Source organism: Rattus norvegicus, chromosome 19 (assembly GCF_021556685.1).
Source record: "Rattus norvegicus strain SHRSP/BbbUtx chromosome 19, alternate assembly SHRSP_T2T, whole genome shotgun sequence".
In the NCBI taxonomy this organism is placed as follows: domain Eukaryota; kingdom Metazoa; phylum Chordata; class Mammalia; order Rodentia; family Muridae; genus Rattus; species Rattus norvegicus.
The window spans coordinates 30,674,797-30,685,412 of NC_141552.1; the positions used below are offsets into that span (position 1 = coordinate 30,674,797).

The 10,616-nt window shown below is 45.7% G+C and overlaps 1 protein-coding gene across 2 annotated transcripts in view; it reads right to left on the reverse strand.

Moving 5' to 3' along the window:
- The window catches only part of Chd9 (chromodomain helicase DNA binding protein 9), a 223,711-nt gene that overhangs the window by 211,121 nt on the left and 1,974 nt on the right, over positions 1-10,616 (reverse strand). The gene's annotated exons all lie outside the window — the stretch shown is intronic.

Here is a 10,616-nt window from a genome sequence, read left to right on the forward strand (position 1 = left end):
GTGAAAGGGAAGAACCAGCTTTGGAACAGACAACCCTCACCTACGGTATAGCTTGTACATGCCAACACACACACACACACACACACACACACACACACACACACACACACACACACACACACACACGTCCTCACTTGCTCACAAATAAACTGAAAAGAAAACAAAACCTCCCTTCAATTTCCTGCAACACTGCCATTTCTAGGGCAGAACAAAGTCTACATCACATTAACCTGTTTCTTCTTTCTTGGAGACACAGTCTTACGTGGCCTGGCTTTGAACTCAGGCAGGGATGACCCTGAACTTGTGATCTTCCCACCTCTACCTCCCATGTACTGGAATCACAGACATGGTTTTATGCTGAGCTGGGGATAGAACCCAGGGCTTTGTGCATGATGGGCTAGCATCTAACATCTCTAACAACTGGGATACGTCCTCTGCCAGCAAAGCACTTCCTGATGGCAAGAAGTTGCTGCTGAAAGTTACACATTTGGCTAAAACGTGTGATTTGCCAGTGGAAGCCGCACATACAACATCCATGGTTACCGATCTGCCAAAGTCCTTAAGGAAGGGACAGGATGTGTCTCGAGACAAAGCTGCCCAAGAAAGGCCTGGAAATCAAATCAAGACTTGACAATGAGAAAAGAGAAAAGCAAGTGGACGGGCAGGCTGTATTAATGAACGCTGTGAAAATAATAGGCAGACAGAAATAATACAGTAGATGCTAGAGAGCAGCGCCAAGGGACGCCTCTGAGAACCTGTGTTGTCTCACGTTGTCCAGGCTAATGGGAACTCTGGAAACTTCGTTAAGCAACACAGGCAACCTCTGAGGTCTGGCCAGATCTTCCAGGAAGTCTCTGTCTTTCTTTTCACCCTCCTTACCTTCTTTCCTGTGTATTACATGCATAAGCTCATGTGTGTGTACGCTTATGTGTGCAGGAGTGCTTGCTTGTAATGTGCATGTGCCTGCTGAGGCTAGAGCTCCATCTTGGTGGTCTTCTTTCTCTACTATTCTCCACCTTATTTTTTTAATCTTAAATATCATTGTCGTCATCGACGTCATTGTCAGGGGGCACATGCCATGGCAGCTTGTGGAGGTCAGAAGGCAACCTTGTGCAGTCCGTTTTCTCCTTCCATGTTTTACAAGGGTTCCAGGATTGACCTTAGCTCCTCAGGCTTGAGCTGTCCAGGTGGTTATACCTGCTGAGCCATTTCATAGCCCTTCCACAGCCTTTCCACACAATTAACTGAGACAATGTCCACCCTGAACTTAGAGTCTGAAGGATGTGCCCATCTCCATATACCCCCAGGGCTGGTCTCTCCCTCTCCCTCCTCTCTCTCTCTCTCTCTCTCTCTCTCTCTCTCTCTCTCTCTCTCTCTCACACACACACACACACACACACACACAGAAGAGGGAGAGAGAGGGAGGGAGAGAGAGAGAGAGAGAGAGAGAGAGAGAGATCTGGTTTTTTATGAGGTGTGGGGATCCAAACTCAAATCTCTATTCTTGCACAGTGGAGACTTGACTCTCTGAGTCACCTCACCACCCCTTCAGGATACTCACGAGAAGGCTTTTTTTTTTTTTTTTCCAAGCTGGTACCTGGAGTAACAGGAAGGAACTAGGTCGGTAATTGACCAGTCATGTCTGCCACGGGCACAGGGGTGGGGAATCCTGCCAAGGGAGCTGCAGTTCTGGGCTCTCCTCAAAGGGTACAGATATCTTAAGCTATCCTGGATATGAAACCATGTCTCTTGCCCACCTTGGTTTGCTTCCATGAACACCAACCCTTCTAACTAGAATGTGCCTTTCCATGTGGCCTTCTGCAGGGAGGGAGAGGAATGTGCTGATGGGTTAGCAGAGGGGTTCAGGCTGTTTCACAGTTCCCTCTCCCATTGTGATTTAATGTTTGTGGTCTGGCTTAGTCACCAACCTCTGGCAAGTTGAATTGGTTCATCCCTTTCTGTTGGATTACCTCCAAGTACAGAAGAAGCTCTACTCCCGGCTTGAAAAGACTCTGGACCACCAACCCCCAGGCTAGTATGATTCAGACCAGGAGGGATTTCTTCTTGTTGGGTAAGCATGGCTTCTTCTCCTACTTTAAAGTGAGGAGTATGCTGGGGACTGAAACCAAGGCCTTGCACAGACAGGCAGGTGTTCTACCACTGAGTCTTTCCTTAGCCTCGGCCTCCCTCTTGACTTGACTAAGCAGCGAGCCTTCAGGACATCTATGACCCAGCCACAGTCATCTGCCCTGACGCAAAATGACCCTGCAAGAACAAATCCATAACAAAACCAACCTTGTAAGTTTAAGAGAAAAGAATAAGGACAGAGGCCCTGCACGTGGGGGAAAGATGCCAAGGATAAAGAACAGAACAAGCTGAAGGAAATGGCAATGTTCAAGCTGCAGCCAAGATCCAGGAGGACCTGGCATCCTGTTGCCAACTGTCAATCAGGATCGCTGTGGTGGAAAGGGGAGGGACTACTCTTGGAGGCTCCAAGAGAAAGCACAACAGCCAAGAGGTAACAGAAACAACAACAACAACAACTAGGGGGCCTTGCCTGCCTCGTGGCACAAGTTCAAAGCCAGTCTGGGCCACATCATGAGTTCCTGTCTCAAAAAAAGACAAGAAAAAAATAAAAAAAGGACCAGCAGGACAGCTCAGCACCTTCCCTCAGGACCCTCCATGCAAACCATCAAACTTGAGTTTGAGCCTCTAATTACGTGGTGGAAGAAAGGAGTCAGCTGTCCCCTGACCTCCACATATCTCCTGCCACTACCATCACCGTACATATGCAATGACGACAAGAAATAAAATAAACATAAAAGCATATAGCCAGGTATGGTAGTAAATCCTTTAATCTTAGCACTTGGGAGAGTCAGAAATTAACAGATCTCTGTGAATTTGAGGCCAGCCTGGTCTACATACCAAGTTTCAAGTTCTGGGCCACCACTGTCTACATAGTGAGTTCTGGGACAGTCAGGATTACATAGTGAGATCTTGTTTCAAAAACAAAACAAACAAAAATGTATTATTATTAATTATTACTATTTTTTTTCTCGAGACAGGTTTCTCTGGTTTGCCCTGGCTGTCCTAAAACTAATTGTGTAGACTAGGCTGGTCTCCAATTCAGAGATCTACCTACCCCTGCTGGGATTAGAGGTGTAAGCCAGAGCTCCTCGTTTAAATTTTTTTTTAAAGGAGTTTTTTTTTTTTTTTTTTTTTTTTTTTAGTTGCAAGAGAGGAGGAGTTTATTGTTGGAGAGGTGAAGGAGTAGGCAGAGGTGATCCAGGCTCTTCCTGTGGCCAGTCTCTCAGAGGGCAAGAAGGGAGAGAAAGGAGGAACGCTTTTAAAATCACATTTTACTTCAGTTATTCAAGTACCACTTCCCCCTTCCTTTCTCTTTGTCAGCTCTGTGAAAAGCAGGGCAGCACTGAGACTAAGCTCAGTCTCAGGCTGGTGGCCTGCTCAGGAGCCGAACATGGGCAAACATTTCAGAGGCCCTAGGTTTGAAACTAGGCCTAGTGGCCTAGCCCTATAATGTCAGCTTCTGGGGAAGCTGAGTCAGGAGGATTCCAAATGCGAGGCCTACCTCTAAGAGCCTATCCCAGGAAACATTTAAAAATCAGTTTGTATAGATTAATATCTATCTATTAATATCTATCCAGCTGGAGAGTACCTGCCTAGGATGTATGAGGCCCTATATTCAATCCCCAGTGTGAGGGCAGTGGTTGGGTGTGGTCGAGATTAGCAGTGTTTAACCTGCAGTTCCGGAGGAAGACCACATGAGTTTATCCCCAGACTGTCCCTCCCTCCCTCTGTAACTCCAGGCAAAATTTTTACCTCCTTTGACTGGTTTCCTCGACGTGAAACAGTATCTCATTTAAATAGCCTTTAACCCTGATGGCTGCAGTAAAGACAGATTGAATTAGATGGGCGAAGTGTTTAGAAGGGTGGCCAGCAGGATGCAGAGAAAGGGAAACCCTTTGCTGCTGGTGGGAATGTAAATCAGTCCAGTCGCTATGAAAAGCAGTGTGGAGGCCTGGCAAAGACCTGTCAGACGATCCAGTAAACCTGCTCCTGAGTAGATATCCAAATGAAAGGAACCGAGATGCTGAAGAGACATCTGTACATCTGAGGAGATCTCCCATAGCATCCTTCACGGTAGTCACAAGACGGGATCAACCCAGTGTTCACCAGTGAATGAATGAAATGTGGGCAGACACACAAGAAGTAAAGACAAAAAAGAAAATGTGGTATACATACACAGTAGAATATTACTCAGCCACAAAAAAAAAAAAAAAAAAAACCAAAAAAAACCAAAAAAAACCAAAAAGAACAACAAAAATCTTCTTGCTACTTGCTGGGTGTGTGGAATACAACTGCAGTTCTTGTTCTTGAGAAGATACGGGCTACGATAAAGTCAAGGCCAGTCTGGGCTCTAGAAGACCTGGTTGAAACGAATTAAGTTACAAGCTGTGGCAGTGTGGATGAGCCTGGAGGATATAGTGTTAAATGAAATGAGTCAGATACTAAAAGACAAACATGAAATGCTCTCACTTGCATATGGAAGCTAAAAAAAAGTTAGCACGGTGTCAACCAGTGGGTTTTGGTGAAGTGAGGACAGTAGTCAGAGAGGAGGTGGAGAATGCAGCTACACAGAGGGCATGCCTTTTGGTTTGTTTGCGTTTGATGTATTTTTATTATTTTGATTACATATATGTGCATGTATGTATGTACATGTGAGACCAGGAGCCTGTTGGGGCTGGAAGCATCAGACTCTCTTGGTGGTTAGGATTAGAGGCAGTTACAAGAAGCCCTGGGACTTGGATGCTGGAACCCAACTTCTATGATCTGAAAGAGCAGTCCATGGTACTCTTTTTTTTTTTTTTTTCCCGGAGCTGGGGACCGAACCCAGGGCCTTGCGCTTCCTAGGCAAGCGCTCTACCACTGAGCTAAATCCCCAACCCCGTCCATGGTACTCTTAATCATTGGACCACGGTTCAGATAGGGTCTGTTTTTTAGTTATTTTTAGACAGGGTCTCACTGTGTAATCCAGACTGACCTGGAACTTATGATGTAGAACACACACACACACACACACACACACACACACACACACACACACACACACAGAGAGAGAGAGAGAGAGAGATATTTAATCATCACATACAATAACAGTTTGTAATAGTATACTATGTCCCATAAACACACTCAATAACTATGTGGCAGTTAAATAGGCAGGTTAACTGTCCCACACCTATAATCCTAGCACTTAGAAAAATGAAGGAAAAGGACTCAGTTCGAGGCCAGGCTTACATGGGGAGCGGGGGGGCTTGGAGAGAGGGATACAGGGAGACAAGGAGATAGGGAAAGAGAGAATCAGAGCTGATCTGGTGGCAGGGGAATCTCTTAGAGTTTGAGGCCAGCCTGGTCTACATAGTGACACCTTGTCTCAAAACAAAAACCCAGAAAACAACAATGACAAAGAAAAAGAGGAGGAAGGAGAAGAGACACATGCCACCATACCCAGGGCCTAGCAAACTCTTATATCAGCTATCATTTAAAAGGTTTTTAAATTATTTATTTTATGCATATGAACATTTTTTTTGCCTGCCCTGCATGTTTGTGCACACACCATGGATTTGCCTGATGCTTTACAGATGTTAGACTGTTAGAAGATGGCGTCAGATCCCCGGGAACTGGAGTTACAGATGGTTGTGAAGTGCAGTGTGGGTGCTAGGGACTGAACTTGGGTCCTCTGGAAGAGCATATAGCATTCTTAGCTGCTGAGCCATCTCTCCAGACACTACCCTGTCTATTTCACTATTTAATACTTTATTCCTTATATGACATGACTTCTAAAAATAATTTAATCAAGCTCTTGTTGCTCTTTTAATCGTTCATTTCATTGTATTAGTGTTTGGTCTGCATGTGTGACTACCTACATGTGTGGGCCTGGTGCCCTGGGATGCCCTAAGACTGAAGTTGCAGGTAGGGGGTAGTGAGCTGCTGGTGGGTGGTGGGAATTGACCCTGAGTTCTCATAATTGTTGAGCCATCTCTCTAGCCCCTCTTGTTGATTTTTGAAAAATGGGGAAAAAAATAAAAAAAAAAGAAAAAAGAAAGAAAGAAAGAAAAATTAAAAAAAAGAAAAGAAAAATGGGAACAGGGTGCTGGCAATCTTGATACATCCTAGATGGCCTTGAACTCCTTTACTTCTCTTTCTGCCTTCCAGGTATGGGGGTTAGAGGCGTAGCCATCATTCCTCAGTTCCGATGGATCAATTCATTAATTGGGGTTTTCATGTCTACATGGGCATGCATGTTCACATGTGGATGTACGTGTGTGCAGGAATCATGCCTGTGCTTGTATGGCACATCATACCTATGTTAACCTCAAGTGTCTCTCTGCATCACATCCACCTGCCCACTCCCAAACTTTATGAGGTGAAATCTCTTGTTGAAACAGGAATTGGCTGATTCCAGCTAGACAGCTTGTCCTGGTGCAGTTTTCTACCTCCAAAACCCTGCGATTACACAGGACCAGCTTTTTGTTTTGTTTGAGACTGGGTCTCACTATGTAGCTTTCTTTGACTGGCTAGGAACTGGCTATCTATACCAGGCTGGCCTCAAACTCAGAGATCCACCTGCTTCTGCCTCCCGAGGGCTGGGCCTAAAGGGGTCTAAAGGGGTGTGTGTCTGAACTCCAGTCTTCAGGCCAGAGTTGGCCCACCCCTATTAGTTATTTCAAAGGAAACTTTGTATAACTGCTATCTGTACTCACAACTCAGTGACATTTGGCCTGTATGGATAGTAACTGTAAATATAAAGATGAAACAATGTTTTCAAATTGTTCCTCTTATGGGAGTTAGTTCAGTTGTTACTGTTGTTCTTGAAACAGTTTCCACATCCTGGGTTTGAAGAGGAGGACACTGTCTTGGTTACATTTGGTTTGCTTAGGTGCTGGAGCGTGCATGAAATTGTAACAGTAACAACTTTGGCAATGTTATTAAATAACCACACTCACTCTTGCCTGTGAGACGCTCTTTGGACTGGAAGAGTATTGTTTTTCAATTTAAAAGGAGAAAAGCCACAGAGGTATTCTAGAGGGCTGGGAGGGTAAGCTCTTTCTTAACACGTGTGAGGCCCTAGAACATTCTAGCACTTCCCTGAGCCTTCTATTAATTGACTGCCATCAGAAAGAAAAATCTGGTAAGCTGAGGAAATGAAAGAAAGGCCTGTGTAGTGGAGCGCACGCTCCTGTAAGAAAGGTGTCCTGAGGGTACCATTGAGGCAGGCAGGGCGGGAGGGAGACTGTAGATGGGGAAAGCCCTTCCCAGCCTGCTCACCATCTCCAGTGCCACCCAATTCATCTTACAAGATACCCAGCCAACAAGAAGCACCCCTAGAAGGCAAGGTCAGACGCCCTGTGTAGCAGATGCTTTGGCTGTCTCGTGCCTTCTTCCAGAGCATCCAGAGGCTGTGGTGCCTCCCACTTCCTTCTGCCGTAAGTCATTTTCTAGCCACAAAGTACTCCTAGCAGCTGCTCAGGCCAGATGTGTCCAAGAGGATGGCTTAGCAGCAACCCTGAGCCAATGGCAGACTCCAGGGGAAACACCCTAGGCTACCTTGCCTCTTCATGGGTCACTTCCCTCTCCCCTTCAGCTCCTAAAATTCTGGATGGAGAGCCTGCAAAACACCCAGCTCATATCAGCACATTGCCCACCCTCAGACAGACAGCCTATGAGCTCAGAAGGATTTATTTTTTTACCATCTCAAAGGTTAAAAAAAAATTAAAGGGTAAGATACATTTTTAAAAACTCCATGAGACCAACCTGGTGGATGACACATGCTTGTAATTCTTGCTCCTTAGGAAGCTGAGAGCTGAGACAGGAAGATCACCGGGCCCCAGGAATTTGGTCCAGCTTATAGGGAAAGTATCTGGTGATGGTGGGGAGGGAGGTAGGGGCTGTCGGGGGAAGGGGTTTGGGAGCATTGGTAGCCCAGCGGTAGAAGGCTTGTTTAGCACAGGAAGGCCACTGAATTTGTTCCTAACACTAAGAAGGAAAACGATTTCTTTTCATTTCTTTGGTTGTGAGTTTATACCCAGGGTGACCTTTAACTTTTAGGATCCTCCAGCTTCTGCTTCCAGGGTGCAAAGATCACAGGTGTGAGAGGTATGAGACACCATGCCACCGCCACCCTCCCCCCACACACACACAAGTTTTTGGAAACCTTCTTTTCAATTATACTGCACACAACCATGAGAGACGATGAAGCTTTTCCGGAGCACAGCTGGACTCATTTCCTCATCCACCCTCTGTGACTACTCTCACCCTACAGTGGCAGACTTGGATAACTACAACTAGAGTCATAATGGTTTGCCAAGGTTAAGGCCTTCACAGAAAAGGTTGGCGGACCCCTGGGTCATAATCAGGGACAAGGGGCAGGCTCAAGCCTGGCTACTCATGAAGGGCGTGCTGAATGCCAAGCCAATTCAGGGACATCTTGAACCACAGCTTCTCCTTTGCTGGTATATCTGTGTGCCAGTGTTCCATGCCCGAGGTAGTAATCGCAGGGGCTTGCAATGAGCCACTGATAGTGGGAATATTTTTATTAAAACAAAACAAAACAAAACAAAAACCGTAAGTTTCCTGCTTGGTGTCCTGCTAATGTCATTCATGCTTGGTGGCTTTGCTACAGCATAGTCACTGATGTCTCTTCTAACCCATCCAAACTGACAGCAGTAACCTGAGATCTGACCCAAAAGTCTGCTGGATACTATGCGAGGCAGGCTGTAGAGGTGGGAGGGACGAACTGGTGTGTGTGTGTGTGTGTGTGTGCGCGCGCATGTATGTGTGCGTTGGGGCATTGCTACTAACCAGCAGAGTAAAATTTTTAAGAAATGACACTTTTTCACTATATAGTCCAAGTTTGCCTAACTCCCTAAGTAGTTCAGGCTGACTTTGAACTTGTGATCTTGTTACCTGTGCCTCTTAAGGCTAAGGATTAAACTCATAATCCTAACTCCAGGCATCCCAGCTGGGTAAGTTTTGAGTATTTCTATTATCTGTCTGTCTGTCTGTCTGTCTGTCTGTCTGTCTGTCTGTCTGTCTATCTATCATCTATCTATTTTTAAGGCTTTATTTTTTATTTATTTTATGTATTTTATTTATTTTATGTATGTGGCTGTCTTCAGACACACCAGAAGAGGGTATCAGATCCCATTACAGATGGTTGTGAGCCACCATGTGGTTGCTGGGAATTGAACTCAGGACCTGTGGAAGAGCAGTCAGTGCTCTAACCACTGAGCCATCTCTCCAGCCCCCTAATCACAGAATCTTTCTATGTAGTCCTGGCTGTCCTGGAACTCACTCTGTAAACCAGGCTGGCCTCAAACTCACTGAGATCCCCCTGCCTCTGTCTCTTCCTTAGGATGGAAGGCATGTGTCATCACGTCAGGTGAGGAATTCTTTTAATAGCCTAGGACAATGATTCCGCCAATCTGTCAAAGGTGCAAATTGTCCTGGCCAGCCTGCCAGAATTACTGTGCTAATCGGATGAAATGGGATCTGGCCACCAAACACAGAGCCACCTGGCCAGGCTCCCTCCAGCATATTACTATTTCAGTGTATCTCCCTCTGACCACCACACCCCCAGCCCCCGGGTCAGCAGAAATCTCTAACCTTACCCTGATCTTGGCCACTTCCAGACCTTTACATTTTTGCTCTCTATCTAGGATACCTTATCTCGAACGTTATCTGTACCTGAGGTCAATGCACATCCTTGTTTTATGTTTACCTGTCTAAAGATCTGTGCATAGGTAATGCTGAAGATGGAGCCCAGGGCCTTGTACATGCTAGGTAAAGTCTACCGCCAGTCTATTTTCATATTTAATATATGTTGTTTCCTCAGCATTGGACTTTGCTAACAGCACCACAACCCTTGTCTGAAGAAAGGTTTTCCAAAATGATTTCTTTCACAGGACACATAACTTCTGAGCTCTGGGACATTGGTCAGCATTCTATCACTGGGATCAGGGACCACTGTTATCAGCCAAGACACCAAGAAAAGATACAAACACACACACCATCATGGCACCCATTAGACCATAGAACAAATTCTAGTTTACGATAATAACCTCTACTTGTGAAGGCCTTCAGTACCCACAAACCAACTGGAGGCAGAACATATTGTAGGCTGGAGGAACACTGCAGGCACCCAACGAGTTGAACATGCTAGCACAACAACAGGGCACGCCGGGGCCTGTAGGTGTTTCCCCGGCTGATCACATGGCTGCCCGAGAGGTGCAGCTCATTACTGTATGACAAGAAAGGAACCTTCTGCAAACTGCTGGTCCAGAAAAAGACTAAGACTGAAAGTAAAGTTCACGTTGCACAAAACGCATGCAGCTTTTTGTATCCATAGTAATTCCAGACAGCCAGAAGGGAAGCCATTACAAGCCAGCTATTGTCTGCAGATGGGCAGCTGAAGAGAGATGAGAAAACTTCTCCCCGTTTGACCTCAGCTCAGGACAGGAGTGCTGGGTGACAACTTTTTCTTTTCTTTGCTTGTTTTTGTTTTTTCAAGACAGGGTTTCTCTGGATAGCCCGGGCTG